The sequence below is a fragment of the Nuphar pumila genome, chromosome 17, assembly GCF_984573655.1.
Source record: "Nuphar pumila chromosome 17, dmNupPumi1.hap1.1, whole genome shotgun sequence".
Taxonomy (NCBI): domain Eukaryota; kingdom Viridiplantae; phylum Streptophyta; class Magnoliopsida; order Nymphaeales; family Nymphaeaceae; genus Nuphar; species Nuphar pumila.
The window spans coordinates 12,792,293-12,812,241 of NC_143265.1; positions in this window are offsets into that span (position 1 = coordinate 12,792,293).

Sequence of the window (19,949 nt, forward strand, 5' to 3'; positions counted from 1 at the left end):
ATTTGTGAACTTTCTGAATATTCACACATTGGACATGAGATTTGCAAATTTTCTTAAGACTTAAATGTGAAACTCCCCATGTTTTTGCAAAAGTCTATACAATCATTAAATGTGATACTTTGCTTTTAAAAATAGATGGTTTGCATTTTAGGGCTTTTTTGTGGTTTTCAACCCCCTTTGCCTCATCATATTTTACTTGGCAAATTTTTTCGATAATTTTTCATCAACCATTTTTTTATCAAAATCTTTGGCATTATTGTTTGCTCTTTGTGGCTTGGCGGCACTTTATCGATGAATTTTTGAGCATTTGAGACATCATTAGTGATTAGATATTTTGGTAAGCACATCTTTAACAGTTGAAACAGTTATTTTTTGAATTTGTTGGCATGAATTGGATATTTTAACTAAACATTGACATAAATCAATTTTTTTGTTAAAAAATTGCATGATTCTTGAGTTAGCTTTGCATGTTCAATAGCTTATTTTGTTTTTTGTTTGTTTAATTCATTTTCATATGAGTCTATTCCTCGCTTTGTTTCTATAATTTGGTATGCCTTCATTTTCATGTGGTTGTTTGTATGATGTGGTCAAGAGCTTTACACTATAAAAATTTGTATTTAATGCAATGATCATTGAATTTGTTGTTTCTGAGAAGTGTAATGATTAAATTTTTTATCATTGAATTTGTTGAAGAAGTGACTCATGGATTCTAAATATCTTCATGCTTATGAGCATGTACTTTTTTTATAGAACCCCTTATGAAAAAGTTTATTGGTTCTTGGTCCTATCTTGTTTCACATAATTGAAATCATAGTGAACCAATCAAGGCTATAATTTTTTTGTTTTTCATTATTTTTTAGTATTTGTTTTTTTTATTAGTATAAATTATTTTTTATCTCTATCATTTTATGATCATCAAATGTTATACACATTTTTATTAAGATTAATCTATGTTTTAGATAATTATATTATATCTAAAAAAATGAAAAAGAAAAGTATAATAGTGAACCTTTTGTCCTTATTTTAGTGAATATCTATTGTTTGTTTCATCTTCTTGTAATGCATATGATTTAACATCTGCAATATTTGATGTTATTTTTAATGTAAAGAGTTGGTGCCTACTTTTGATAGTTGCTATAAAAATGAATTTTCAATCGCCAGTTTGTTCATTTTGTTTTTGTAAAAAATTCTTTATTTATTAATTATAAATTATGATTGAAAAGACTCTCATAGAAGCAACAACACCTACACCAACACCTACTGATGGAATAGAGGAACAAAGAGATTATCCACTAGTTGATCGGTCCTACTATGCAATATAAAGGAGGCTTGACACATGCATAGAGAAAGAACCTGCTTCATGGCCAAAAGTATAGGTGATTGACATATACCAAAATAAATGCATCATGAGTAAGATGAGACCTAGAAAGTTGTGCTCAAATAAGAAGCAACTAACACCTTCAGTGGCCAAAAGTATTGCAAAAGAAAATGTTAAGAAGTCTGTAATCAAAATCATGTCTTCTATACTAGAAGCATCTAAGGAGGAAGATTTATGTGTGCAGCTAGTGGTGAAGAAGTTGAAAGAGTCATTGACTGAGACTGAGGTTATTGCTAACCTCAATGATCGACTAAAGAAAGCAAGAAATGTGGCCACCTGCAGTGGCAATGGTGAGATGCAGATGGATAGTGTGGACACTATGAGGGTGAGAAGAGCAGAGGAGGTACCTCAGCAAGGGGAGGATGCCATAACAGAAGTGGAGAAGATAGAAAGTGGAGATATTGAGGTGAAGAATGATGTTGATGGTCCTCAGTCGGAGGAGAAGGAGAGTGAGGGTCTTCTTGCAGAGGAGGTACCTCAACAAAAAGTGAAGGCTGGGTGGAGACTGCATAGGATGATGTTGAGGAGTTTGAGGAGCTAGAAGATCAACCCTTGAAGGAGAAAGTGCATGCTCCAAGGAAGAAGTCACAACGACAAAGAATGTTCAGTGCTTGTAGACATGTAACTTCTTCATTAATTATTGTGTGCACTATGTTTATAAGATATTTGCAATTAATTTTAATGTTACATTTAATCATTTATTAAATTATCATATATATGTATTTGTGTTGATTCTTGCAATTCAATTTTTAAAATGTTATATGTGTGTGTGAAGCATATATGTAAAATCACTATTTTGAATAAGTAATTTATTAATTAATTTATCATATATGTATGAAACATATTTTAAGGTTAACTAGTCTAAGTATAGACATACATTCATTAAATTATCATGTGTGTGTGTGTGTGTGTGAAGCATGATTGTAAGATAACTAGTTTTCAATCTTTAAAAAATTAAATATGTGTGTGTGAAGCATGTTTATAAGATAACTAGTTTGATTAATTTGTACTTTAGTTTTTTTTTAATTATGAATTTAAGATTTAATTTGAATTTTAAGGTTTGTAATATTGCAATTGATTTTGAGTTTTTCTATGAATTTAAGTTTGAATTATTTTTTAATTTGATTATAAAGCATGTTTGTGATATTCGAATTCAATGATTAGTTTGTCATAAGGAAAGTTATATATGTGTGAATTGAATTTGAGTGTTATATTTAATAATTAAATTACGATTGTTTGATTCCATACAAATTTTATTGTGATTCAGGATTCATAGGCTCAAGAGTCGGAGGATCCAATAAGTTTTATATGTCGGTTCTACTGGTTCTAAGCACATTTGTCGTTCTTAACACTATTAGAGAAAGTGAAGGACTGACTGATTAAATGCACTTTCTAAGGAAAATTGGTCATAGTCTCGTAAAATTCATGGTCCAATTATAGAATTTGGCAACCACCACATTTAAGTTCTCTAGTTTTGAGGTGACCATTACCTTGGAAGACGTGGCATGCATCACTAGACTAAAGTTTCATGGAGAGCTATTGAATGCATCTCGATTTGAAAATTTCAAGCACGAATGTTAAGTTTTATTGGAAGTACGCGAGAATGCATTCAAAGGTGAAAGGTTGAAGTCGTCATGGTTGAGGAACAAATATGATAGAAGCAAGGTGAGGAGAATGAAAAAAAAGTTAACTTGTGTTGGAGGGAAGGTCGATCATAGGTTTGACAAGCAGTTGAGGTCATTCTTACTCTACTTCTTGGGCACCTGTCTATTCATCGACAGTGGTGTAAAATCGATCCATGCATTTTATGTGCAACATATGTAACACCTAGATCACATCAATGAATATGCTTGGGGAATAGCTTTACTTGCGCATTTGTATTTAATTGAATCAAGTGAAGCATCGTGAAAGAAAAAACTTGTGTGGCATATTGGTATTATTGGAGGTATGAATACTGATTTGATTTGTTTTATATGAAAATATGATTTTGTTATCTTTATATACTAATTTATGAATTAATATATGTATTGATCCTTATAGGTTTCGATATAGGAGCACATATCCATTGGAAGACCCTTTGGATATGACTCGGTCTTTCAATTTATATGTATTGTTATGTGAAGTAGGTTATGTGTTGGAGGCAACCTAGACTCTGAGGAAGAAGAGGAAGAGTGAAATGACGGAGGAGGGATGGGTCCTCAGTTGGGAAGGGTCTAATGCACTACAAAGTTGTATGTGTTGACCAGAGCATATGTAAGTATACGTGAAAGAAGTGGTTATATTTTTATAACTAATAAAATATGGAAATCTAATTATAAATCAAACTTGATTGTGCAGGTAACGTGGTGCCCCTATGAAGACTCTAATATAGAGGAGGAAGTAGTTTTCCAAGTTGTGGACCTCGCGAGGAAGGACATTTAGTTGCATAACATAAATAAAGTTGAATGCCAATTGGACAATCAAATGGTCTTGCAGTTTGCCTATGCTCAACAACAACCTCATCACCTTCGCTCTATTAGCAAAAGTGTATATGCATGTTTAAAGAATATGCCCAATGATTACCCCATGTTGTTATCCTCTGAACTTGAAAATTGGCACGATAACGGTGATGAAATTGGCTTGTATTTCATGTCACATGTCGGCCAGGAGAACATAACTGCTGACAACTACGAGTTGTCAATAGTTCCAATGCAAAGAGGGGCATTAAGATGATAATTCATGCATGCATATATTAACTCTATTTACAAATTTACTTTCATTACAAATTTGTTACCTCGTACACTTATATATATATATATATATATATATATATATATATATACATAATTGTTGACAACTACGAGTTGTCAATAGTTCCAATGCAAAGAGGGGCATTAAAATGATAATTCATGCATGCATATATTAACTCTATTTACAAATTTGTTACCTTAGACACTTATATATATATATATATATATATATATATATATATATATATATATATATATATATACTTTGATTACAAATGAAAGGATAAGGAGCAAATTAGGGCGAGGTGACAGAGGACTAGAAGGACTACAAGTAGAGATATTATAGACTTAGCTCTTGCAAGAGCTGAAATCCATAGGTTGTAGGATCTGCTTGAAGCAAAGGATCTACAAGAGCTTTTGCAATCTGAAGTAACATTTCTCTCTTGCAAGGATAGGGAGCTCTCTAGCAAGGATAAGGATATAGGCGAGCAAACTTTAATTTCACGTCGGTAGCATTATAATCATATGCGATTGTATCTTGCTCTCAAGTTTTTTCAAGAAAATAGTTGCATTGTGGTTTCATGATTGCTCGAGTTGTTTTCCACTAAAGTGCATTTAGTGGTAAACTAAATTTCTTAAAAAAGTTTTTTGTCAAGTACTTCATATAATATCCAACATAGCATCTAAAATATGAGAATACATTAAATGAGAACTTATTCAACTATGTCTCATCAGTATAAAAAATAGAAAATAGTTCTAATGCCTAATAAGTGCTCATATATCATGTACAACCACAAGGATGACGGTTAATAGCGATGAATTTTCTCACTGCTATTGTCCTATTTATCGCCATTATAAGTCTATAACGGTGATAAAAAATGGCCACCAATTTTTTGCCTTAGTTGAATAATAATGACAACATTTACATGTCACCATTAATATGTGACCCAACACCGATGCAGAATCTTGCTGAAACTGGGAACACCAATAGCGGTGACTCACACTATAATGGAAACATTTTTTGTGGCCATTATAGCTTGTAATGTGGAGAACTAACTCATTGTTCTAAGCAATACCAAGAAGGAGTAAGTCGCCATTATAGGCTATGATAGCAATAATTAAGTCACTATTATAGGTTATAACGACGACATATGATTAAGGTCAATAACGACAACAAATTAATGTCATCATTATAGGCCTTAAACCTGCAAAAATGAATTTTTTATATTAGTTTTGAATTTTTTTTATTATATTAAATAAAACAGAAAATATAATTCAAATATACACTTCAAACATCCTCAAGGATGCATCCATTCAAATATAAACATGCACTTCAAACATCAATTCAAATATAAACATACACTAGTGTTTATACATCTTAAAACATACATTCAAATATAAACATACACTTCTCTAACCTCATCAAACATTCATCCTCTCCAACCCCCTCAAACATACATCCATTCAAATATAAACATACACTTCAAACATCAATTCAAATATAAACATACACTAGTGTTTATACATCTTGAAACATATACTCAAATATAAACATACACTTCTCCAACCTCCTCAAACATTCATCCTCTCCACCTCACTTAAACACATCTATACAAATATAAACATATACTTTAAACATCAATTCAAATATAAAGATGCACTAGTGTTTATACATCCTGAAATATACTTCTCCAACTTCCTCAAACATTCATCCTCTCTAACCCCCTCAAATATTCAATTTCAAACATACATTCAAATATAAATATACATTTAAAAAAACAAACACACTTCAAGAAATAAATATGCATCTTCTTCAACCCCCTTCTCTACTTACTCTCCAAACTTGCAACAAACACACTTCAAAAATAATACAATCTCATAATTCAAAAAATATATAAAAAAAAACAATTATGAAAATGTTAATGATCATGATAACAATATGAGAATTTAGTCTAATAACTTACAGATATGTTAATCACATTATGATTGAAGTCTCGATAATGTGTTTGTATTTTCTTGCACTTTCATGAGAATATGAAAAAACATAAAGATAATATTAACAAGACATATTTTCACATTCAAGAGGATATCAACTTCAATTCAATATATATATATATAATCAGTTGGTTTCACACTAAGTACAACATTCATTATAACACCAAGACAGAAGATAAAGCAATAACACATGCACTTATAATGCACTTATAAATTTTTTATAATATTTTTAATTTCTTTTTACACTACATTCAACAAAATGGCAAATACAATTCAAATATACATCCTCAAACATATACTTCAAATATACACTTTAAGTGTACATGCTCAAACATACACTCAAATATAAGCATACACTTCAAACATCTTGCATTGAAATGTAAACATACACTTCAAACATATATTCAAATATATACATACACTTTAAAAAATAAATATACATCCTCTCCAACCCCCTACATCATCTGCAACAAACACACTTCAAATACAAACCCCCTACATCCTCTCCAAGCCTGCAACAAATACACTTTAAATATGAATTCCCTACACCCCTCATACATGTCTACTAAATGGGCTACTAGCCTATGGTTCTACCAAATCATATCATGATTGAAGATAGAAGTATGAGAATTCAAGAGGATATTAATTTCAAACACTCATAGATTTGCCAAATCATAATGGGGAATGTATTGCTGAATATAATGCAGGCCCTCACAATTTTAATGAATGACAAGGAGAAAGAAATTGCAGCATGTATAACAAGATAATCTTGTTTGCCCAGAAGGGCTATGTGTTCCTGGATAGGGGAAACTACAGTTTATCATGTGACATGGGACAACTACAGTTCAAAACCCACCCAAGGCATCCCTTGCTGCAAAATTAAAGTTGAGCGTACTCTCCAGTGGATGGAAGAGAAGCTCACGGGTAGGAGCTTGTCAATGTGTGGTCAGTAATGACGGCTTGGCCTAGCCACACACACACAAAGAAAGAAAAAGTGTCAACTAGTTGTGTTGAACTCATCTGGCGAAAGTTAAATACCACTAGAGGTATAAATGAAGAGCAAGCCCAAGATTGAATTCAAGTCTGGCTTGTCAAAAAATAATGCATTTGAGTTACTCCCAAGCATAAGCTTTGCTTAGTTTTGTTCACTAAGTTCTATATCACGTTGAAAAATGAACCTCACACCTGACTAGCCAAGTGTGAGAATGATTTTATTTTGATCAAAAGCTTTATACCATGTTCAATCTTGGTTTCTACCTCAGGTTCGATAGAAGTTTAAGAAGAAAGGAGGTACAATATAAAACTTGAAGAAAATAAAGTCTCTTTTATCACTTTAATATCTAAATATTTTCAAAGAATCACAATACTTGGATTACAACAACTTCTAAAAATATCATTGATTATTTTGAAAAATCAATGAATCGCTAAATAGGATGAAAGCAACTAAACCTCAACATATTTTAGTCTATATACTACATGTGAAGCATAGGTTTCAGACATGTATACTTTTGCCAAGCACCATCAATTTGTCCCTTTGGCAGAATGCAAGCATTTTCTATTGATAGCAAGTAAATCTTCTCTTATTTATCATTATGAACTATGAGATTATTGAAAAAACATGATCTCAAGCACTTTGCCAACTACACTTTAATAGTATATAGATGCACCAAATACATATATAGCGTCCAAGGGTGAAAACCACAAAACACAAAAAATATGGGGCAAATCTCAAAGGAGAAAAAAAGGGTGAAAAGAATGGGAAAAATACCTAAAGATTGCGAGAGGAAAACCCCCTATATGAAATTTTATGAGAACTTGAAACCCATCTGGAAGAAGGGTTGCATGCTTATCCTAGAAATACAAAAGATGCCTACCCTAACATTCATTAATACCAACATCATGCTCAAGGAAAGTGGCCTTTAAGCACCCACAAGAAGAATAGAATATAGTAACCACTGTCGTATAGCATGTTTATAAGGGGCTACATTCAGGAGAGCCCAACCCAGCTAATAGGGGAGGATGAAGGAGAAGAAAGAAGAAGAAGAAAGAGAAGAAAAGGAGGCTGAAGAGGAAGAGAGAGAGAGAGAGGTACCTTGCAGGGAGGAGGAGGTTGGCACTCTGGTGGTGGTCCAAGGAGAGTGCAGAGAGATCGCAAAGAGAGAGGCGAAGTAGGTACTTCAGCAGTAGTCTGACGACAGTTTGGTGAGAGTGCAGTGAGATCGTAGAGAGAGAGAGAGAAAGAAAAAGAAAAAGAAAAAGGGCCTATCAGGCCCATTTTAAATACTAGGCTATAATGGTGACATAAATTTCGTCGTTATAGAGAATGGCTATAATAATGAGATTTTATCTCATCGTTATATATCAATAGCAGCGATATTATATGCATGTTAAATATTATCGTAAAAGTTTTTTTAACTACAATAATTAATGACCATATAATGTCTTTGTTATAGAGAAAGGCTATAATGGCGAGATTTATATCACATTGTTATATATCAATAGCGATGATATTATATGCCTTTTAAATATTGTTATAAATGTTTTTTAACGAAAGTAATTAATGGCTATATCTAAAGTCCTTGTTATATGTATATTATAACAATGACATATGTAACGGTCATATAATGTTGAACTTATAAACATATTTATAACGGCAATATCTAAATACGTCGTTATAGACATGTCTTTAATGGTGACATTTGTGTGGGGCCAAGGCAATCACGGGGATATCTAAAGTCGTTATTGCTAAGTCAATAGAAGTGACTTTTTTATTCATCGTTAAAGAGTCATCGCTATTGACTTTGTTCCTTATAGTAAACATGCCAAGGTTTGACTTTTCAATTATCATTTGTACATCATTTGCATCTTTTATTAATTGTCTTATGTCATCAGTGTATTGTTCATCTCCTATCCTTTTTGAGTCATCCTTATCTAACATAGTATATTCATCATCATCATCCATTTCTTCATTATCAATGTAATCGCTGCTATGACTAATTGATTATTCAAATACACAACTAAATTAAAAATCTTCGTATTTATCACTTTATTTGCTTTCATGCATGCAACATTATTCCATTTTCAAATTTTATGATTAACCATAAAAATAGCACATACATCTCAAGCATAAATTACAAAGTCTAAAAACTTATACCTAGTTATGTCATATGTCTTAGAAGGCTAGATGGTATCAAAATTATTGTATTGAAGATCAATATCACTGGTTTGCTGACATAGCACATCCTCTGTAGTGATCTTATGATTATATACAACATCAATTATTCATAAAAGTTTTCCATTGCTTGCATATCAAACATTTGTATCCATAATCGATTTTTGCCCACTATTTGGGATAGTTGAATGTTCGCCAAAGAACTTAGCTCAATATATGGTGTCTTAGATAGATGCACATTCTTCATAGGATTCCTATCATTCTCATCATCAATTGCTTCTTGTTTAACTTTGCCAGACTCTAAGTAAACATCACCACTAAATAACATTGATTATGCATCATCATTGTTCAAAATATCTATTTACATTGGTTGGATATCTACATTTGTAGAATAATTACACTGGAGGCTCAATAACTCTTTCACATATTCAGTTTTATGACACAAAACCATAAATTTCTTAAAGCTACTATTTTTTGAGGCCACTATAGATTTTAAATCAATGTGATTAGTGTTATGATAGTGTATTTTAACCTTTTAAGAGCTCATCATTAGTTGCCTACATCAACCACACAACATATCATTTATCTAATGAAAATAGTATATGACAAAAGACCATCAATGTATCATTCATACATTTAATTAATAAAACTACCTACAATAACTATTATGAAAACAAACTACTAATAAAAATCCTAACCCCTATTGAATAATCATTCCAAGTCAACCCCAACATTATCACAATAATTGAATGCTTACGCACAGTCAATCATAACCCTATCACACTAATTGAATGTTTATGCATAGCTAACTCTAACCTCATTGCCCCAAGTCAAAACCACCAAATATTAAATAAAGGATAACAAAACAAACATAAATCATGTACAATATCAACAAATCAGGTGTTAAATATTAAATATAACACAGGAAAACATACATAAATCTCTCATACTAACAACCAAATACAAATACTACAAAGCTATATATATATATATATATATATATATCACTTTAAGACCTAACTGAAAGATAGGAAAGTTGACCAAAAGGATGTCGCAACCTCATCGAAATACTGCAAGATGATTTCAGAAAATTTGTCATAAAAAGAAGCACTACAAGGAAAATGCATATTGGTGACGGATTCTATACGTCGCTAGTTCGTCTCTAATTCATCGTTGTACATCTTTGCGATGGACTAGTGACGTATATCACCTGTCGCATAACCCTAGTCGCTAAATTATGACAAAATTTATTTGTCGTCAATTTGTCGCTATGTTGCAACGACTTAGCGACGGATGATGTACGCCACGAATTCATCGTTAAATGGAGACCGATTTGGTTATGCGACAAAATTTAATCTGTCGCTACTATTTTTCGAAGGCTAATATCCATCGCTAATTTTCATCGAAATGTGGCGACAGACATTAGCGACGGTTTAAATTTCGTTGCAAACCGACGCCTTTTTCAAATTGGCGACGGAGTAGCGACGGATAATATTCGTCGCTAATTTATAATAAAAATTTAAAAAAAAATTGAAATATTTTAAAACTCGAGAAAAATTTCTCGTACAATTCATATATCTTGCTTATAAAAAAATAGTACACATAAAAAATACATACAAATTAAACATAAATGCTAAGTTAAGCAAACTTTAACAACCAAATACAGTCCTTGCAAAGTTATAATTAGTTACAAGTTTGTCAAACAAATTAAACAAAAAAATCTAATCCTCGCCAAGATTTTGGGCATCATCTTCTTCATTTTCTCAATTTGCCCCTCCTTCCATGCCTCCATCAGCTCCTCTACGTTGATCATCTCCAGCATCCTACAAAAGAGAACCAAAATGTTAGTATTTATAAACAAAACATAATGAAATAAATTATATGCAATCCACCTAATCTAATGCAACAAAGTAAATGGTTGAATGAATGACACATAGACTAATAATAAACTAAAGGACATTAACAAAATTATAAAGAAAAATTTATAGTAATTCAATCATGCATACCTGACGGGCACATGAGCTCATGTTGAATGCAGATGAAGTTTTCCTATCCTGAAAAAAGTTGCAGAACTCATTACAAACAATGTTGGGAATGGCTTCATTTAAAAAGTATTGCATTTTGTTTTCAAGACGCTGACAGACACCATCCCAAGACATAGCAGGGTCAATATGACGTTGAGAGTTGATGCCGGTGGGAGAACTTTGTGAGCCTAGGCTGCAGGAGGCAACGACTGGTGTGGTGTTCATGTTACTCTCAAACCCGAACACACGACCCTTTTTTGTTTCACCTGTAGCAGTCACCCATGCTAAAGGATCAAAAGTCGGATGCTGAGTGGAGTCATCATCATATTGTTGTATCATTTGATGCTCGTATGACTCCTACAAAGTAATAATTAGAATATGAATTAATAATTAAGAATTACAATGTTTATGATAACATAATTCAAAGTAACTTGTATATTACAATGATTATTAATACAATAAATACATACCGCTGTCGCTCTCGCCTTTTCTGTTACAAAATCTCTTGTGCTCTTACGTTTATGTGTTTCAATAAACACATACTTGTAAGGCACCATACCTCCTTTTTCTGCTTCTTGTAATGTTACATGATCAAAAAAATTGATTAATAAGTATGCAGAAATACTTACAACTTTGACAATATATATATATATATATATATATTGATGAGTTAGCATTTTTTCCTGTGGCTCCCAAAAGTCCTAGATCCACATGTGTGTAGCTGTGCATCGGGCATCGCTGCTCGGTTTTGTGCAGCCTTTGCTGAGCGGTTCTGAAATTCATTGCTTGCCCACTTGTCGCACATGTTCTCCCAATAATCTCTCCTAACAGTAGGAGGCCCATGGCCCTTCCACTGCAGTGGATCATCTATCCCACCAGCCACTTTTTTTTGTTGTAGTCTTCATATTATGCAGCATGTCGGCAAAACGATTGGCAACCACCTTCTGCCACACTACCCTCGTGTCTTTCTCCTCGTTTGCAGTCGCAAAGCAATGGAAAGCCTACAAATACATTCAGAAGGTTAGCACAGATAAATATAAAAGACTTCTTGTTATGATAAATGATTTCATACCATGAATGAGGAAATTAATCTGTCCAATACCACTCTCGGGTACTCTTTCCATTGCGCTACCGGTTCTGGAAGATAATGCAGTAATGACTTCGTAATTCCTCGTATTATTTTTTGCTGATCAAACCTCGCACTGCACATGAAAAGATACACATTAACAATCGACTGTCAATATACACTTTTTATAAGTTAAATATTGGACAAGTGATAATGAAATACTTACGGTCGACCATCGATATATATTATTTGAATTACTTGTCGTGAGTCATGCTAAAAAGACTCTGCATCCGGCGTAGTTGGGTCATGTGTAGGTGAAACAGTACCTACAGAACAATGAGTTAGAAATTCACACAATGTACATTTCAACTAATCAAGTATATAATTATTTAAATGATATACCTATCGAATGAGCCCGTGAAGATGAAGGCTCAGACTGACTACCACTGGGTGCTCAACGAGTGTGTCCTCCACAAACCATATTCTAACAAATAAAAATGTACTAGCAATATATTCAAATATTGCAATACATTTTAATATATTCAAATCAATACAATACATTTCAATACATTCAAATTATTCTAATCATTCAGATCAAATTAAAAAAAAAAACTTCATGCAAGACATTCAAACATTGCAATACATTTCAATATATTCTAATCAATACAATACATTTCAATACATTCAAATCATTCTAATCATTCAGATCAAATTAAAAAAGAACTTCATGCAAGACATTCAAACATTGCAATACATTTCTATATATTCAAATCAATACAATACATTTCAATACATTGTAATCATTCAGATCAAATTGAAAAAAACTTCATGCAAGACATTCAAACATTGCAATACATTTTAATATATTCAAATCAATACAATACATTTCAATACATTCAAATTATTCTAATCATTCAGATCAAATTGAAAAAAACTTCATGCAAGACATTCAAACATTGCAATACATTTCAATATATTCAAATCAATACAATACATTCAAATTATTCTAATCATTTAGATCAAATTGAAAAAAACTTCATGCAAGACATTCAAATATTGCAATACATTCAAATAATTCTAACGTGTTACATGTGCATTCAATTCATAACTCTATACCTATCGAACATACATAATCAATTCGAAAAATATCTGAGACATACAATACATTCAAACATTGCAATACATTTCAATATATTCAAATCAATACAATAGATTACAATACGTTCAAATCATTCTAATCATTCAGATCATTCAGGTACGTATTACAAGATGTATTTTACTATCTCGTGAATGATTCATCATCACTTGTCTCACTTTCATACTCTTCTTCTTTATCCTCCTCCTCCTCCTCTTTCTCCTTCTCTTCGTCATCATCTTCTTTTTCTTCATTTAGCACCCATCCACTTTGTATATCATTTGGATCACATTTTTTCATGCATGTGTCATCAGACAATGGAGATATGACATGCATATCATGTGTGACATTGTGACCATAAGAGAAGTCATACATATCATTTGATTGATAGTAATCACCCTCTTCATCAATCTTGTCTTCCTTTAACTGATCATACTTGGGGTATAGTTTAGACTTCACCTTACAAACTGCCCACCATTCATTTTTATCTGACTTCCTTGTACTCGGATATGAAGTATAGTAAACTTGTTGAGCTTGTGAGGCTAATATGAATGATTTATATGTTCCAAACCTTGATTTATGATTCACCTCCACAATGCCTGAGACTTTGTCAACTTTTGTTGTTGTGGGATCAAAACATTGACACTTGAATAAAGTTAAGCTATTATTTGTGCCTAAGTAAGTCAACTCCATTATTTCTTCTATAACATCGTAGTAGTCATGTTCATTTTCACCATAGCTACTACCCTTGATGCACACACAACTATTCATCGTTGACACCGTAGTCTTTTGTATGAAATCAATAACCATTTATAATATACTCATTGTAACATTGTACAACTTTAGACGGACTATTTTGTAAATCACATATTCCTTGATCTTTAACATCACCATGGCGGACCTACAAGCACAAACAATGACTATGATCACGACAAACTAAGTATCTTATTGTTGTATAAAGGAAAAGAATGTATACAATTGTCCTTGCCAACTCTTTCAACCATGCCATAAATTTATTTTCACGTTCTTTTTGTACTTCTGCATCAGTGAGTTGTGGAGGTTTTCTTCCCAACTCCAGATCAAATTGTCTGCACTTAACATAAACTTATTTTACCGAACCATGTATGCATGTATAGAACTTAGTATTACGTATTAAGTATACTTACTTGATGTATGGGTCGATTGCTAAGCAATTAAAAAGGATATATATTTATGATGCGTCTTGCTCTCGATCTTCCAAGAGTCTTGACCGGCAACTACCAAATGCATGCTCAAGTGGTTAAAATATAGATAATTTATCAATAACAGTTAATTGTTCTCCATCATCATTTCGAGGTGGGCATGTGTAACGTGTTAGAATATGAGTTTCAAAGTACATATATGAGAAAATTGAAATCTCTTCTAAGGTGTACGCCTCACAAATAGAACCCTCTACTCTTGCTTTATCCCGAACCTTTTTTTTGAGGTCAAACATGCATCTGTCAATAATATACATCTCGGATTACAATAAATTTCTCAAAAGCATTAAAAAGAAAATTTTAAATAAACATATACCTTTCAAATAGGCACATCCACTGATATTGCACAGGTCCACCAACCCTAAGTTCATATGGAAAATGTATGATCACATGTTTCATAACATCAAAAAATGTTGGTGGAAATATCTTCTTTAGCTAACAAATAGTAGTTACGACAGATTCTTTGAGATTCTTTACCTCAGATACTACAACTTCTGTTGCGCACAATGTTCTAAAAAATCTACTCAACTGGGACAATACCCCCCATATAGGTTTGTCTAACATATCATGAAATATTAGGGGTATCAACCGTTGCATAATGACTTGACAATCATGGCTCTTCAACTCATATAACTGTCCATCATCTATCTTCACAGCCCGAGCAATGTTAGAAATGTAGCCGTTTGAAAATCTCAACTGTCTCAACCATTGACATATAAGTTTTACTTGATCCGGTCTAAGCATATACCTCACCTTTGGTTTCAGTACTTTACCATTGTACTTTTTGAGTTCCAATTCTGGTCTTTTACATACCACTTTTAAATTCATATATGCCTTCGGATTATCCTTCGTTTTTTCTTTCACATTCATTATTGCATTAAACACATTATCAAACACATTTTTCTCCGCATGCATGACATCCAAATTATGTCGTATCAATAAGGTTGACCAATATGGTAGTTCCCAAAATATAGATTTCTTTATCCAATTGTGATGATGCTCAAATCCAATAAAGGGCGTTGGCCTACGGCCATCTGTCAGTCTACATGGAAAGTATTGAAATCTTCTTAAAATCTTTATGCCAGACAACCTTGTTGGTGGACCTTCCATTTTAGTTGTGTATGCTCGAAACACATTCTTTTGTCGTCGAAACGGATGATCGCTGGGTAGAAATCGACGGTGACAATCAAATCAGCGTGGCTTTCTTCCATATGTCAATCTAAACGATTTTGTATCCTCCATGCAGTACGAACATGCTAATCTCTCATGTGTGTTTCAACCAGATAACATACCATATGCAGGGAAATCACTGATTGTCCATAGAACAACAACCTTTGTATTGAAGTTTTGTTTTTTGTGGGCATCGTATGTGAGAACACCATCATGCCATAGTATTTTCAGTTCACCAATCAATATCCTCAAATATACATCGAGATTTTGGTCCGAAGACGTTGGACCAGGGATCAATAGAGAAAAGAAAAGATTTTGACGCTTCATACATAAGCTTGGAGGTAGGTTGTATGGGGTGACAAATACCGGCCAACACGAGTATGGGGTTGATCTCCCCCCAAATGGATTAAATTCATTTGTACATAAACCTAGCCTAATATTTCTCACTTCTAAAGCGAAGTTCTGATGAGTACGATCAAAGTGTCTCCAAGCTTCTGCGTCAACAGGATGTGTGATCTTGTCTTCATCATGTCGAACTTTATTTGCATGTCATATTGTTTGTTTAGTTGTCCTCGAAGACATATAAAGATGTTGCAATCTAGGGGTGAGAGGGAAGTAGCGGAGTGACTTATATGACACTTCTTTTGACCTTGTGGTACCATTTTCCTTTATCTTTGGCTTGAACCGAGGGTGTCCACATGATGGACATGATCTGTTATTTTTTTTATCTTTGAAATACATGCAGTGATTGGGACAAACATCTATCTTTTGATACCCCATACCTAAAGCATTGACCATAACCTTCGCACAGTAGAGATTTTGTGGCAATTTCTCATCTTTGGGCAACATACACTTCACAATAGAGCACAGACGGTCAAAATATGATTCACTCAAATTAAACTCGGACTTCAAATTCAGTAGTTGAAGAACTGCAGACAAGATAGCGTGACTCTCGCAACCATTCCACAGTGGTTCATCAACATCTCTAAGTAAGTCATAAAATATACTAGCTGCATCGTTTGTTGCTTCTTCCTCTACCTCAATTGGTGCATCACTATGTCCCACAGCAGAACCCATTTCCAATCCTGCGACATCAAATATTAAATCCACATATGAATTATCATGCACCACATCCACCCGTGCGTCAAAATTATTCCAAAATTCTTCACCATGAAGAATCCAATTTTGATAATCACTAACAAAACCCTTCCTATATATATAATGTCTAACGCCATGATGTTCTACAAATTGATTGTTCTTACACATCGTGCAGAGGCATCTGATCCCACCAGTGGGATCCACTGTACTGACACTTGTCATTGCGAATTCAATAAAACTGTCAATATCATCCATATATTCATGTGACACCTCATTATCAACTATCCTACGATACATTCATTCACGATTTGCAGTTATTTTGTCCTATAATATTACAAATATTATCATCACAAGTTAAAAAAAATCTTAATAATACGTAGATTTTTGTGTGCAATACACCATCACAACATATTTATACACATCAAGAGGATATTTAGAAATTTGAAATCACATTACATATAAGGATACATTCATTTGAACAAAAAATTTATGATACAATTCCACATGGAAGGCATAATCAAATAAAAAATAACTTTATGCAAGTATGGATACAGAAACATCAAACATTGCAATACATTCAAATCATTCATATCAAATATGTACATGCAGCAAACACACTTCAATATCCCACTAACTACTACCATGCTGAGCATAGAATTCGTACTCCAAAAATAAGAACAATTCTATTCATACATTAAAATCATGCTCAGCATGATCTCTAAACTCCATCAAAACAGTCCTAGATATCCACAGCTATGTGAGTGTGTGAACAGAAAAGTATTGCATCCAATAAATTAAATAACATGTTATGTGCTTGCATCACTTACTCACCCCGAGTATTTACCTGATTTTGCATTGCATTTTTAGCCACATGCGATGCTTAGCACTAATCATCGCATGTCTTTGGATCAGCAACGTACCTGTGAAGCACAAATATACAGTACAATACAGGGCGGCTGGCTGGAGGGTTACCTGCGAGGTCGCTGGAGATGAGATAAAAGCATCAGGGATGTCCAGAACACGAATGAAAAAGAGGGGGAAGGGGATGTCTGGACGGGGGTGTCGGCCTAAGTCGGGTGCACGACAAAAGGGGCTCGGCAAGGCTGCCAAAGGGGGGGGGGTGTGACAGGAGACGGGGGTCAAGAGGAGGCGGGAAGGGGGGCGGCGGGTCGGGAGTCGACAGACGGCAGGAAGGGGAGCAGCAGGTCGGGGTCGACAGGAGGTGAGAAGGGGGGCGACGGGCGACGGGAAGGGGGGCCAAGAGAAGGCGGGCTGGGAGCAAGAGGAGGCAGGAAGGGAGGCGGCGGGTCCGAGATCGACAGGCGACGGGAAGGGGGGCGACGACTGGCTGGCCTTGGGGCAATAGGAGGCCGACGGGAGGCGGGAAGGGGGGCGACGGTCGGCCGGGGGTCGATGGGAGGAGGACCGGAGGCGACTGGAGGCAGGCCTGGAGGAGCGACGGGAGGCGAAGGGAGACGAGCCAAGGAGACGCGGCGGAGAGGAAACAGAAAAAAGAAAGAAAGGAGAAAAAATTAAGGATTTATGGGGAAATTCGCGATGGCCAAATTTCATCGCTAAGCCATCACTATTTGGCGATGACTCAGCGACGAAATAGGTCTGTCGTTGATCCGCCGCTAAGTTGTAACGGATATAACGACGAAATAAAATCCATCGCTAATTTGTGTTTTTCTTGTAGTGAAGAAGGAGAGAGAAAAAATGGTTAGGGTTGTAACGAAAAAAAAATACTGCAATGACTTTATATATGAATCGGCAAGCATGCAAATATACAGACATTTGCAGTAGGTATTTGTGAATGTTGTAAGGCATTTGCAGTCCTCCTTAAGGAGTATTTAGTTAAAGGAGGTTCACAGGTCATATTCATGAAGGTCGTATTATATTTGCAAAGGTCTTATCAGAATGCAAAAATCGAGGACATTCTCAACAAGTATTTACAAATGTCACACACATTTACAAAGCTCCTTGATGAGTATTTTACTTAAATGAGGTTCACATATTATATTCATGAAGGTCGTAATGTATTTGTGGAGGTCTCATCATAGTGTGAAAGTTGAGAACATTCGTAATAGGTATTTGCAAATATCACACACATTTGTGGGGATCCTTAAGGAGTATTTACTTAAGTGAGATTCACAGGTTATATTCACGATGATCGTACTGTATTTGTAAATGTCATACTATATTTGTGGATGTTAGCATAATCTCTTTTTAGTTGAAAGGTTGTGAACTTCCTACATTGTACCTAAAAAGTTGAATATCAATGATTGCGGAGATGCGGGAAGCATGCCATTTTTGCAAGAACAATATGATCATTTTCAGTTGGTTAAACTTATAAAATAGGTTAGGCAAGTTGAAAATAAACAACCAGTGTTCAACTCAACTGGATTCATATAAGATTGTTAACTAATAATAAATATATTTTACATATATATTATATCATAAAGTATAAATGGTTGAAGTGTTTGGCTTTCAAGAAATAAGTTTAGAGTAAACATTTTATATCTTACAACATTGAAACAATGTATTCTTGTATAAACAAGCCAATTTGAGCTTGGTTCAGTAGGCTTAAAATCCAATTTCTATAATTCTTGACTTAAAAAATATTTTTTTTTAACGAGCCAGCTTAAACTTGGCTCGTTTAATTCAGGCTAGCCATGGTTCGAGCTTGGTTTGGCACGGCTTGCCACAAGATTTTCGATTGAAGATATTACTTTCTGCCAGGTGGCTCATTTAGTCAAAGCTGCATCATCTCCTCGGAGCAAAGTTCTAATGTTTTCCCAACATATCTTGGGCGTTGAAAAGGAGCTGGCTAGATAAAGGAAATTAATGAGTGGTCATATATTGAAAGCAAAATCAAGTGGAGTTGGCCCAATTTCCACTTCTCAGCTCATCATCTCTTTTCATAGACAATCAAAAAGCCATTTTT